At 44.4% G+C, this 13,177-nt stretch overlaps 1 protein-coding gene across 6 annotated transcripts in view; it reads right to left on the bottom strand.

The window, feature by feature from the left end:
• UBE3A (ubiquitin protein ligase E3A) overlaps positions 1-6,996 on the bottom strand; it is a 94,081-nt gene extending 87,085 nt beyond the window's left edge. For 5 of the 6 annotated variants that reach the window (XM_050932023.1, XM_050932041.1, XM_050932059.1 and 2 more), the window contains exon 1: positions 6,650-6,994. The gene's annotated coding sequence lies outside the window, so the exon portion shown is untranslated. Of the gene's footprint in view, positions 1-6,649 lie in introns of all 6 variants that reach the window. The other variant, XM_050932075.1, reaches the window with a different exon arrangement.
• Positions 6,997-13,177: the final 6,181 nt, after the last annotated feature.

Genomic DNA, 13,177 nt, shown 5'->3' with positions numbered 1-13,177 from the left:
GGATGGTGTCCCTAGCCTCTTTGCCAGAAGCTGGGAGTAGGTGACAGGGGATGGATCACTTGATGATCACCTGTTCTGTTCATTCTCTTTGGGGCACCTGGCATTGGCCACTGTTGGAAGACAGAATACTGGACTAGATAGACCTTTGGTCTGACCAAGTATGGCCATTCTTATGGTCTTGTGTACTAATTCTCAACCTGGGTTTATTTCTCACATTTGCTTCCTTCAATCCTGCTTCCATGCCACTGAGTGTCTCAGGAATCTGAAAGCTTCCTCTATTTCAAATCTAGCCTTCCCATGTTCAGTACTGTCATCTTCCAAAAAAGTGAAGTTTTTTCTACTTCATTTAGTCCCTTACCTTCATAACACCAGACACCTGTTTACTACCTTTGACTTCCTTCTCAAACTTTTGTGAATGCAAAATTCCTGTTTCTCCAGGATTTCATTGATTTATTTCTTTTCTTTTAAGAGAATTCCTGTTAAGGTTAGAGTGAATGGCCCTTGTTCAATGCTTCCCTCTCCTTTCTTGTTGCTGAGTCAGGAGGTAGATCTGGTAAACATCTCATCCATGACAGCACAAGGAGATAACCCTTGCTGCACAAGAAGAGGCATAAAACATTAAGGGTATTTCTACGCTACAATGAACCACCCACAGATGGCTCATGGCAGCTGCTGGGGCTTGCAGAGCTCAGACTTCGGGGCTATTTAACTGCACTGTAAACATTCAGGATTGGGCTGGAATCTCAGCATCTAGCTTCCAGCCCAATCTTGAATGGCAATTTCATAGCCTTGCAATCTGAGACCTGCGAGTGCGGATTAGCTAACAGAGGCCAGTCATGGGTGTTTTACTGCAGTGTAGACATACAGTAAAGCATTGGTAGTTCTCTCCAAACTCACTTTAGGAGATTTAGCTACTACATGCATAAGCATTCCTGGAGAGAAGTGTGGGCCAGTTTCATAGCTATGAGAAAAATCAAACACCTAAACTTTCCCATACTCAGCCCCCTACAGAAATGTTTCACTGCCTCCTTTGTTATAAAGAATCCATTCACATGAAAGTAACCAGTTTGAATATCATCCTATTTTCTCCTTTGCTCTCCTGTTACAAGTATGTGTGTGGAAGATTCCAAATCCCTGCTCCATGAAAGGCTGGGAGAGAAAAAGAGGATCAATGGAACCCCTTTCCATTCATCTTTCAGCACAGAGGGCCTGCAGGGAGGTGGTGGAAAGGAAATCAAGAGATTCAGGATGAGACTTTCAGAATTGTTGAGCATCAACAAGTCCAATTAATATCAATGGGAAATGAAGGTGCCCAGCATCTCTGAAAATCAAGCCCTTAGTGCATAGGCAGTCAGTTTCATTACATGCAGGCCAAAAGCAGAAAGCACGGCCCAAGGACTACCACAAACCAAAGAAGCAAAAGTACTGCATATATTCTTTCATAAGCTGAATATTTTTGGTAAAAAAGCAATGTGTCAAAGAGCAGGGGTCGGCTTATAAATGGATCTACACCAAAATTTGATGATTTTAAACTCTACGAAATCATTGAATTGAATATTTAATACACTGTCATTCTGTTTACCTGCAGAGTCTGCAGGCATGGAGCCGCTCGGTGGCCACGGTTCACCGTTCCCAGCCACTGGGAGTTGCAGGAAGCTGAGAGGCTCCGTGTCTGTGATGCTCAAGGTAAACAAAACGTCCAGGCCTGCTAGCGGCTTACCCTAACAGGCCAGGAGCCAAAGTTTGCCAAGCCCTGAAATATAGGGTCAGCTTATGAAAGGGTCATACACAGTTTTTGCTATTTTTACCTATCCATCTTGGGGGGATAGGCTTATAAACGAATGGGCTAATGAACGAGTACATGTGATATGGGTTCTATGCAGAAATATGTTGCCTGTCTACTTACATGAATATCTACTAGGAGGGAACTACAAATGGATCTACTCCTATCACCACCAGTTGGTAGGAAAGACTTACTCCATCGTGAGAATTTACATGTTAACTTATTATGAGCCTCATTTATACAGACCCAATCCCATGAGTACTGAGTGTCCTCAGTTTTCACTGATAATGTTTTTGAGGGATGGAAGGGAGAGAAGAAAAGTGCAGCCATTATTTGTGTATGCTTTTACATAAATAGTTTACATTTATATACTTTACACTGTCTTTAATAGCAGAATGTCAAAATAATGTACATAAATAAATCATATCTCAGAATACTCTAGTAAATTAAATATTACACCTATTTTACAAATAGGTAAACGGAGGAGAAAATATATTTGCAACGCAGAAGAGATGCAGTTCTCAGCAACTAGACTTCTTGATTTTTATGCATTCAAAACATCACATTTCAACAGCGTAGAAGTTTAATACAGAACTGAGGTTGATAAAAAAGCATTGAAGGGGTCACGTCCAAGGATTATTTAAGCTACTAAACAAGCACACAGGATTAAAATATCCCACCTACAGTGTCATGATGCATTGTACATCAACACTTATATTGTTAAAATAAAAGCAATGACATTAAACTGTATAGAACTGCATATCAAGTGTCTCAACTATCCAGAATATTGGACAAATTGGGGATTCAAGTCTAAATTAAGCTATTAAATTCTGTACACATCCCACAAAGCCTGCTATGATACATCATGAAACGTATCACTGTGGGACAGAATAGGTAAGAAAACTTTGATGCAGAGAAGTGATCAATATCTCTGCTTTATTGTAACAAAAAATGAAGCTGGAAAAATTGAGCCATATGCAAGATGCACAGCTTTTCTCGGCTCTATGAACTGAAAATGCAACCGGGGTGTATTGGTTTAGTTGACATAGTGGTTAAAACTCGAACAGCTTGTCTATGCTAGTATCACTACCAGGGAGTAGTTATAGTGGGGAAATTGAGAAGATAACCTAGTGTAGATAAATCTATTAATGTCTTGCAATAGCGTTATGATCATGCTTTCTAACTTTTTAAAAGTGAGCACTGTTGGGTTTTTTTAAGTAAGGGTTCTACTGAATAGCTTCTGAAATCAACCAAAATGCTACTACTACTATATTTTTTTTAAACTTTGCATGTTAAAAGTGTAGTTTTAATTAACTTAAGAAATATCTATCTTGGCCAACGAGTTCTGTAATAAGTTTCAGCCCAACGTAAAATAAAACAGACAGCTCCTAAGTCTTCTGAAAATAGACATCATAATGGGACAAGTTAGGTAATGTGACAATGTGTGTCAATTTGTATTTGACAAACCTTAAATAGTATTATTTTTAAAAGGCCAATTTAATACTACTTACCGATTCTCTTCTTTCATTAGTTAACTAATGAAAGAAATCCACAAAATCCACAAAAATTGCCAATCACAAGGAATATCATTGACATTTGCCTCTTAGCAACTGCAGCAATAAGCAGAATGAGTTCTAAACAAACTTGTGTGAATTTTTAAAGGGAAGAGTGGTACAGTACGAAGCTGGAATTTCCACAGGACTGGGTTTATCCTATGGAACTCACTTCCACAAAAGGTAATAATGACTATGAACTTACCAGTTTCAGAGCTAAATATAAAACTAATGTCTTCAACCTAAATTCCTTCTATAACTATTTTTCTCAAACACAGAGGCGCACACCCCCACTCACATTCAAATCAAAACACAAAATAAATTACAAACAAATCAAACTATTTCTCTTAAAACCTAGGAATGAAGATTCATGCTTTTACTTAAATATTAGTAAAAGTCAAAAAAGCAAACAATGTTGGGAATTATTGGGAAAGGGATAGATAAGACAGAAAATATCATATTGCCTCTATATATATTCATGAAATGCCCACAGCTTGAATAGTGCATGCAGATCTGGTCACCCCATGTCAGAAAAGATATATTGGAATTGGAAAAGGTACAGAAAAGAGCAACAAAAATTACTAGGAATATGGAACAGCTTCCATATGAGGAGAGATTAATAAGACTGGGACTTTTCAGCTCAGAAAAGAGATGACTAAGGAGGGATATGACAGAGGTCTATAAAAACATGACTGGTTTGGAGAAAGTAAATAAGGAAGCGTTATTTACTCCTCATAACATAAGAACTAGAGGTCACCAAATGAAATTAATAAGACAGGTTTAAAAACAAACAAAAGGAACTATTTCTTCACACAACACACAGTCAACCTGTGGAACTCTTTGCCAGAGGATGTTGTGAACGCTAAGACTAAAACTTGGGACACTGCTTGTGTAGAGAAAGCCCCTGGCAGGCCAGGCTGGTGTGTTTACCTGCCCCGTCCGCAGGTCCGGCCAATTGCAGCTCCCACTGGCTGCGGGTTGCTGCTCTGGGCCAATGGGGGCTGCTGAAAGTGGTGGTCAGTAAGTCCCTTGGCCGGACCTGCCGATGGGGCAGGTAAACACACTGGCCCAGCCCACACAGGGGCTTTCCCTACACAAGCGGCGACCCCCGTTTGAGAAACCCTGCTCTGAAGTGTCCACAGCCTCTGTTTTCCAGAAGCTGGGAACAGGCGACACAGAATGGACCACTTGATTATCTATTCTGTTCATTCCCTCTGAAGCACCTGGTATTGACCACTGACAGAAGACAGGCTACTGAGCTAGATGAACCATTGGTGTGACCCAGTATGGCTATTCTTATTTATTTTTAAACTCTTGGGAGGTACTCATATTGTAATGATGGAAAACACCGGAGTAGACAGAACAAGTATCTTCTTTTAAATTCCAGTGTTATAAATAATGCCATATATTACCTAATACTGTGATAACCAGTTTTTCTAAGACTGGTTTATGTTGTAACAGTTGACACAAAATTACAGTTGTTCTGATGGAGATGTGCAGCTAAAAGTGACCAGAATAATCAAAATCTGAATAGGTATATAAGTCAGTATGATGGATGTTATGCGAGAAAGTTATTCAAATTTTATAATACACATTTTAGAGGTTTAATTTACAAGATGAATATGGTTACAGTTCACATGCACTAACAAACACTAACGTCCATAGTATTACGAAGTGATAGAATCTGTATCTTTAAATCTGTTTCCCAGCTTTTTTGCTTTTGGAATGCACATGATGTATTAAATTATTTGTTTTGGTAGCACACAAAATGTGCTAGCCACTTCTCATTAAATTAAAATAAAAACCCAAGGTCTCTGCCCTAAAACTGAGTTTTTGCCATAGATACAGTAGGTTTGATGTCCTGCACCAAATAAGACTCAGATCCAGCAAACTGATCCTTGAAGGCCCTTGCATCTGTAAAGAATCCAATTGAAGACCATACACACCAGGCCTTCTTGCAAGCAACAGATCACAAGAATGGTGCCTAGTACACATTTCCAGCCCAAAGATGCTTAGAACCCAGGGGCAGTGTGGGTATTACACAGAAAGTGAAGAAAAGCTTTCCTTGACTGTAACAACCCTAATAAGATTGCATATATACACTATAAACACTTACAAACCTTACAACTAATCAATTTAATAAAAACATTTCCACAGCTCCATTCATTTATCTCAGTCACTGGTACAACTTCAGAACATTTCACCTCAGTTATAACTTATAGTTAACTAAGTTATGTTATAACTTGAAAAGCGATCAGAAAGAGTCCAAGGAGCAGAATCCAACCAATCTATTTGTTTTGGTTTTTTATGCTAAATACTGGCACAAAAAGCAAAAAAAAATCCTGAAATCAACATTAACTAAATAAAGTGAACTGAAGAGCGGCTTGTTTACAGCTCAGGAAGTCCAACTCTTCAACCAGAATGACATATTACACAAGCAAATCAGCTTACCCCCTTGAATAGTCAACCACATTTATATGGCCCCCATCACAGTAGCATGTGAGCACCTCTTAATCTTTAATATTTGTAACTCATAACATTGTGTGAGATAAGGAAGTACTATTATCCACACTTTAAAGAATGGAGGCACAGTCTATACAGTGTTTTGGAACCCAGGGGAGCAAACTTTCCCGCCTGGGCACAGACTCAGGTTAGCACGGCTCCTGCTAGTGCTCTGAAAGTAACTGTGCAGACAGTCCTTTGAAGTTGTGGCTGAGGGTAGAGGCCAGAGTTTCAGAACCCCAGCTCCGGCCCACCCCACAACTTCAAAGCGCTGTCTACACAACAATTTGTAAAGCACCAGAGTCACCCTGCTAGCCCAAGTCCATTGCCCTGGGCCCAGAACCTTGCTCCCGGGGGTTCCAAAATGCCGTGTAGACCTACCTAGAGAAGCTAAGTGACGTGTCCAAGGTCACACAGGAAGTTGGTGACAGAGCAGAGACTTGATGTCTCCCCAGCTAATGCCCAAAGCACTGGTCATGCTTCCTCTCCACCCCCTGCTCTCAAAGCGGTAGCCCCATGTTAAGGGGACCTCCTACCCCGTGTGCCCCAGAGTACCCACGTACCCTGCCCCGTGGGCACCTCCCCCCAAAGAACAGAGGCCCCACCAGCACCTACTCCCTGTCTCGGGGGTCACCACTGACCCCCATCTCCTGGCACCCGGGCAGCCGCCCCGCGCTCCATCCCCGCAAACCCCAGCGGCGAAACCGAAACCGTCCCAGCAGGGACACGCGGGCGGGTCGCGCCTGGGCCCGGTGGCGCCTGTCTCCGGGCCAGGCCGGGCCGAGCCTCCCCGCAACCCCCGTGGACGGACCTGTGCGCTGCGGCCTGCTCCCCGGCGCGGCCCTGACGCGATCGCTGCCGCTGCCGCCCGGGCTCATGCGGGGCCCGCGCTGCTCTCGGGGCGGGGGAGGCGGCGCCGCTGCCTGTGCCGAGCCGGTCTGCTGCGGGGCAGCGGCCTCGGCGGGGTCCGGAGGGCGGCGGGTGAGGGCGAGGCCGTGGGTCCGGTCCGGGCTGGGGGCGCTCGGTCGGGGAGGTGGGCAGGGCCCGCGTTGCGCCTCTCTCACCCCGAACCCAGCGCCACCATCTTGGGAGAAACACGAATATCGCCGCGGCGCAGCCTCGGAGGACTCGCGGGCATAGCAGGGTATCCCGGCATGCACCGCGCTCCAGAGCAGGGCGCGCTACTTTCCGCCCCGAACCATAGAGTTCCCACCTTTCGCATTGGGCGGGGCGCGGAGGCGGCCGAGGGTCTCGCGGCGGACGCTGTCGCACGCAGCGGTTAGGCGGCAGTGCGCGCTGGCGGCCATGTTGGGGTCGGACAGTTCCCTACCGGCCCGTGGAGCCACACACGCCCCTTCGGGGCAGGAGGGGCGTTGGGCAGCAGAGGAAGGGGAAAGAGAGACCGGGGGCTGCCAAGCCCAAGGTTCAGCCTGGGGCCATTTTACACCCTCCCCCCCAGTGGAGGGGCTTGTGGCAGCACTTGCGGGGTGTTACGCGCGCTGCATGAAGGCGCAGTAACAGGGTTGCAAGGTCGAGCCCTCCAAAGTGAGGAAAGGTCCAGGATTAAGGTTGCCCAACCATGAGCCTTAATTACCTGCCCCGCAGTGCAGCTGCCTTAGGATTCAGCCTTCAACTGGGTGATCAGAAGCTATTTCCACCCGACCTCCTGCCTCAGTTAGTGCTCGGGGAGGGAGTGATTTAACGATGAGTCCTGGAGTGAAGGAGACTTGTCTGCAGGAGCCTGGCCTGCTTTGTGAAGTCAAATCCTGCTGCCCTCCCACCCCAAGTGGAAAACTATAAGGGACCAACTGCAGCAGAAATGCCACATAGTGTCTAGGGTGACCAGATATCAAGTGTGAAAAATCAGGACTGGGTGGGGGGTAATAGGCGCCCATATTTAAAAAAGCCCCAAATATCGGGAGTATCCCTATACAATTGGGACATCTGGTCATCCTAGTAGTGTCTGCAGCTGTGGAAAATGAGTGGGAAAAGCTCATGCAAAAAGATATATTGGAAATGGAAAAAGTACAAAAAAAGGGCAACAAAAATGATTAGGGGTATGGAACAGCTTCCACATAATAGATTAAAAAGACTGGGACCATTCAATTTAGAAAACATGACTAAGGTGGATATGATAGAGGTCTATAAAATCACAAATAGTGTGGAGAAAGTGGATAGGGAAGTGTGATTTACCCCTTGATATGACACAAGAACCAAAGGTCATCCAATGAAGTTAAGGCAGCAAGTTTAAAATAAACATAAGGTACTTCACACAAAGTACAGTCAACCTGTTGGAACTCATTGCCAGCGGATGTTAAGGCCAAAAGTATAACTGGGTTAAAAAAAAGAATTAGATATGTTCATGGAGTATAGGTCCATAAATGATTATTAACCAAGATGGTCTGGATGTCCCTCATGGTATGTCAACACAGCAAAGAAAAACCCACAGCAGTCCTACATTGCTCTGTAAACTTCCAGGCTCGCACTGGAGCTTGGGCTCTAGGACCCTGAGGGGGTCCAGCCAAACCCAAGTTTTTCTTTGCTGTGTAGACATAACCTAAGCCTCTGACTGCCAGAAGCTGGGACTGGACAACAGGAAATGGATGCAGTTCCCAACTTTCATGCAGCAAATAAGCACCCTGACTTACACAGTAAGCCAAAAATCAAGCTAATCCCATTTCAAAACAAGGCCAAAACAAGCCAATCCCTAAAATACCTCAACACTCTATGTGACTAGATCCCCCGGCATGCAGTCTGGGACTGGGGTGGGCCCCCTGTACACCCCTGAATCTCTCCCCAACTTGCCCCTGCTTGCCCCTTGCCCCACTTGCCCCCTGCTTACCTGGAGCCCATCAAAAAAATGAAGCAACAAGTTACAAGCCAAACAAGCAACAAGCTAAAAACTAGCCAACATGCAACTCATAAGACAATTAAGCCAAAAACAAGTCTAATTTCTGTGTTTTTTCCCACAGGTTTGGCATGTTTGGAGATGGATCATTTGATAATTACCCTGTTCTGTTCCTTCCTCTGAAGCTTCTGCCACTGGCCACTGTGGGAAGACAGGGTACTGGGCTAAGATGGACCATTAGTCTGAGCCAGTATGACCATTCTTATGTATTAAAACTTATAAGTATCATTTTAAACATTAAATTGAAGCTTCTGATAATTGCATTGCATACTTGAGGGCAGTAGAAATGTGTACTTGAGAGAAAAATACATGGTATGCTACGGGGAATGCTGTTTCCCTAAAATGTCCCTTAAAGTAAAGCACTGTCTCTTATTTTGTGTGTGTTTTCCCCTTATTTCCATCTAACTATGGTGACCACCTTATACCAGACATAATCTGAATGTATTAAGTTTAGGGATGAGGATTCCATTCTTTGGCTCCTTGCCATTTGAATGTATTTGTTCATAGCTATAGAGCTATAAGTTTTATCATGGACTTTAGTGAAAGCATACCTGGGTCTTAGGCCCAGAAAGGGACTTAGGCATTGCAGTGCTGAGTGTCACAACTCCTAACTTTTAGGCACTCAAAAAATCATTGGGGACAACGCTGCATTCCACAAAACCTAGTACCTAGGCTTTTATACAATGCATGTGGAGCCAGATGCCTAAGAATGTGATCTCCAAAAGCCAACACACTAGGCATGGACCCACCTAAACAAGCCAGTGGGAGATGTTGACAAAAGGAGTGTGTTCTAGGCCTGCCTCTCATGGAATCAGGTGCCTAAATCCAGGCACCTAACTCTGCTAGTGATCTATAGCCAGGAAACTCTCTCCTGGAGTGAGGTACTTTAGACACCTAAAACATTTCTTGTGAGGAGTTAGGTGCCTTTTTCATTCCACACAAATCAGCTGGAGGAAGTGTAGTGCCCATTTTATAATGTTTAGCTCACTGATTAGCACAGTTATGTGGAAGCTCCAGGTTCAATTCCCCCCTCTGCTTGATGGATAGAAAGGATTTGAACAGGGGTCTCCCACCTCTCACAAGCATGCGCTAACCCCTATGTTACAGGATATTCTGTTGTGGGGCTTTCTCAAAGTCTTCTGCTGAAGCTGCTCCACTTCGGGTATATCAGGGGTCGGCAACCTCTGGCACACAGCTCGCCAGGGTAAGCACCCTGGCGGGCCGGGCCGATTTGTTTACCTGCCACGTCGGCAGGTTAGGCTGATTGCAGCTCCCACTGGCCGTGGTTCGCTGTCCCAGGCCAATGGTGGTGGTGGGAAGCCGTGGCCAGCACATCCCTCGCCTGCACCGCTTCCTGCTACCCCCATTGGCCTGGGACGGCAAACCGCAGCCAGTGGGACCGCAGTCCGCCAAACTTGCTGATGCGGTAGGTAAACAAACTGGCCTGGCCTGCCAGGGTGCCTACCCTGGCGAGCCGCATGCCAGAGGTTGCCGACCCCTGGGGTATATGATAAAATAGTCTTTAGAGTAGGAGGACTGGAACCTTGGTCTTCCATCTCAGAAGGAGCAAGTTTGGGACAAGCACGAAGCCATAACGTAAGGAAATGTGCAGCTAACTTTTCAAAGCTGGTCAGAGTCTGAGATGAAGCCCATGTTCTCATTGTTTGCAGAAGGTCCATATATGATTTCACATGCAATGAAGCATTCATATTTTGCCACAAGGTTCAGATTTTTCCAATAGCAGGCTAATGCCACTTGAAACAGTTAACGTCCTATCAATTTTCTGCTGTAATTAATTTTGTTTTTCCATTGTAGCTTCTGTAGCTTTGCTCTGACTCCCACATTTAGATCAGACACCCTTTTGATTGTGCGGCTCATAAGAAGCTCTTATATGGGGAACCAATACCTTTAAGATGGTATGGTAGTATACCATAATAGAAAATACTAAATAGAAAGATTAAGCTCCATCAACTTGCAACAGTTTTTGTTGTACAAACCATAGGAATATATAGTCTAGGAACACACAAGGCAGAAACGTGCATCCACTAGAAAATGTACTGACTCTATGACTGGGCTGCATGTTTGCTTCCATCACATAAGCCTCCAATTAGCCTAACTTCTTGCTGCAAAGGGGAAACTTATGAAACAGCAGCAGTGATGTTAGGAGAAAGTGTTACAACCCTTACTCTAGTAGCTGAATTAATTGTGTTTTTGTTCCATCTTGAAGAATTGAAGTCTCATTGAAGGGAATGTATCCTGTATGTATTTCTTGCAGGTATCTCGACTCTAAGAAACAATTATTCCCCTACTCCAAGGTTTCTCAAACAGGGGTCGCCGCTTGTGTAGGGAAAGCCCCTGGAAAGCCAGGCTGGTGTGTTTACCTGCCCCGTCTGCAGGTCTAGCCGATCGTGGCTCCCACTGGCCGTGGATCGCTGTTCTGGGCCAATGGGAGCTGCTGGAAGCGGCTTGGGCCGAGGGACGTACTGGCTGCCGCTTCCAGCAGCTCCCATTGGCCTGGAGCAGCGATCCATGGCCAGTGGGAACCGCGATCGGCTGGACCTGTGGACGCGGCAGGTAAACAAACTGGCCTGGCCCGCCAGGGGCTTTCCCTACACAAGCAGCGACCCCTGAGAAACCCTGCCCTACCCTCCACCCCCACCCAAGGGACACAAGGGGTCTTTTGATAAGGCACTGCATTGGAATTCAGGAGATTTGGGTTCAATTCGCAAGTTTACTGCCGACTTTGTTTGATCCTGGGTAGGTCGCTTCACCTCTCAGTGCTTCAGTTTTTCATTTGTAAAATGGAGACAGTATTTCCTTTGTCTGTCTTGTTGAAGTGAGTTCTTGAGAAGAGACTATTCCTCACTATGCTTCTGTACAGTGCCAGCACACCGGGGCCCTGATCTTGCTTATGGGTTTACTGTAATACAAATAATACCACCACATTTGGGAGGTAGGGCAGAGAAAGTAGCTCACACCCTGCTCTCTCTGGCAGCAGACCTGACATGTGAAGAGTAACCTCATCTCAGCGATACTGCTTGAGAGAGCAGAGCACAAATTTTCCTATACTTCTCCTTTAGTGATGGCATCTTCAAAATCCTTCCCCTATAGACAAGGTTTAAGTCTCATGGCTGACTACCCAGAAATTTTTCTTTGGACATCTTTGCAGATGAATTGTAAATGCTTCACTATTTTTCAGCCTCCTCTCTCACACAGTGTGCAGTGAGGATATGTGTTAGCATAGAATGCCAGTGCTGCAGACACTTCCAACCCCTGTTTTCACTGTCTTTCCATTGCCTAGTGTGTTACGGCACACATTTTCCTAAAGTTAGGAAATGTACCTCGGTTCAGCTTGGTGTCCAGTTCTGAAATGAATTCATGCGCAGTTACTGTATTTAAAAAAGATGCATAGAATCAATCTCTGTTTCCTCAGAGATCCCAAGCTTTCTTGCCTGCTTTTATCAATCAATATGAAATCTATACTGATTTAGCTTTGTTTATATATTGTTGGTAGCTAAAGACCAGAGTACCAGTAAACCTACAAGCAGCAAAGAGTCCTGTGGCACCTTATAGTCTAACAGACATATTGGAGCATGAGCTTTCATGGGTGATGCATCCAATGAAGTGGGTATTCACCCACGAAAGCTCATGCTCCAATATGCCTGTTAGTCTATAAGGTGCCACAGGACTCACTGTTGCTTTTACAGATCCAGGCTAACTTCTTTACTAACCTACATTGCAGTACTTAGAAATAAATGGGACTGAAACTCATTAACACTCTAGAAGTGTAAAGGGGCCTTTAAGTAGATGTAAAACGAGCATTGTAAAGTGGTCTTAGTGTAAATAAAAATCAGGCCCAAATAAATATGGTAAAACTTAATTGTGACTTATAGTCAATTTTGACCAGTAAAGGTTCAGTCCCCCTACAGCTTAGCAATTACAGACAGAAACATGAAGCACTTTGTTGCCATGTTTGCACTGATATGACTCAGACCAGAAGTGATTCTGTGCCTTTGGGATTATATCATAACCCTGAAAGGTTAAGTTGACCTTCTGTTAAGAGAGGCAGCAGGTAATAGACTAGTGCTTCTGCACAAGTGGCCAGGGATTTAACAAGCACCTCATTTGGAAGCTTCACTAATTTAAAACAGATGTTGAAAATCAATGTATACATTACCAGCATTGGAAGAACATCTTACTGAGCTATATTATATTGCCAGAGATCAGCCATTTACTTTCAGTTTTTGTATGGAAGTTTAGTTGCGGATTTAATTTTTAGTTAGCATTTTTGTTTTTTGCATGAGGACAATTAAATGCTTGCAAAAATGAAAAAGGTCAGCCAAAGCACTGGTAAATCTACATTTGAATGATTCTGAACCCAAAAGCTGATGCTTGTAATGACAAGAAGGGAGGTGAAAAGTAAACATTGAT

Source organism: Gopherus flavomarginatus, chromosome 1 (assembly GCF_025201925.1).
Source record: "Gopherus flavomarginatus isolate rGopFla2 chromosome 1, rGopFla2.mat.asm, whole genome shotgun sequence".
In the NCBI taxonomy this organism is placed as follows: domain Eukaryota; kingdom Metazoa; phylum Chordata; order Testudines; family Testudinidae; genus Gopherus; species Gopherus flavomarginatus.
The sequence above is the reverse complement of the archived record's forward strand: the minus strand, read 5'-3'. Positions and strand labels throughout refer to the sequence as shown.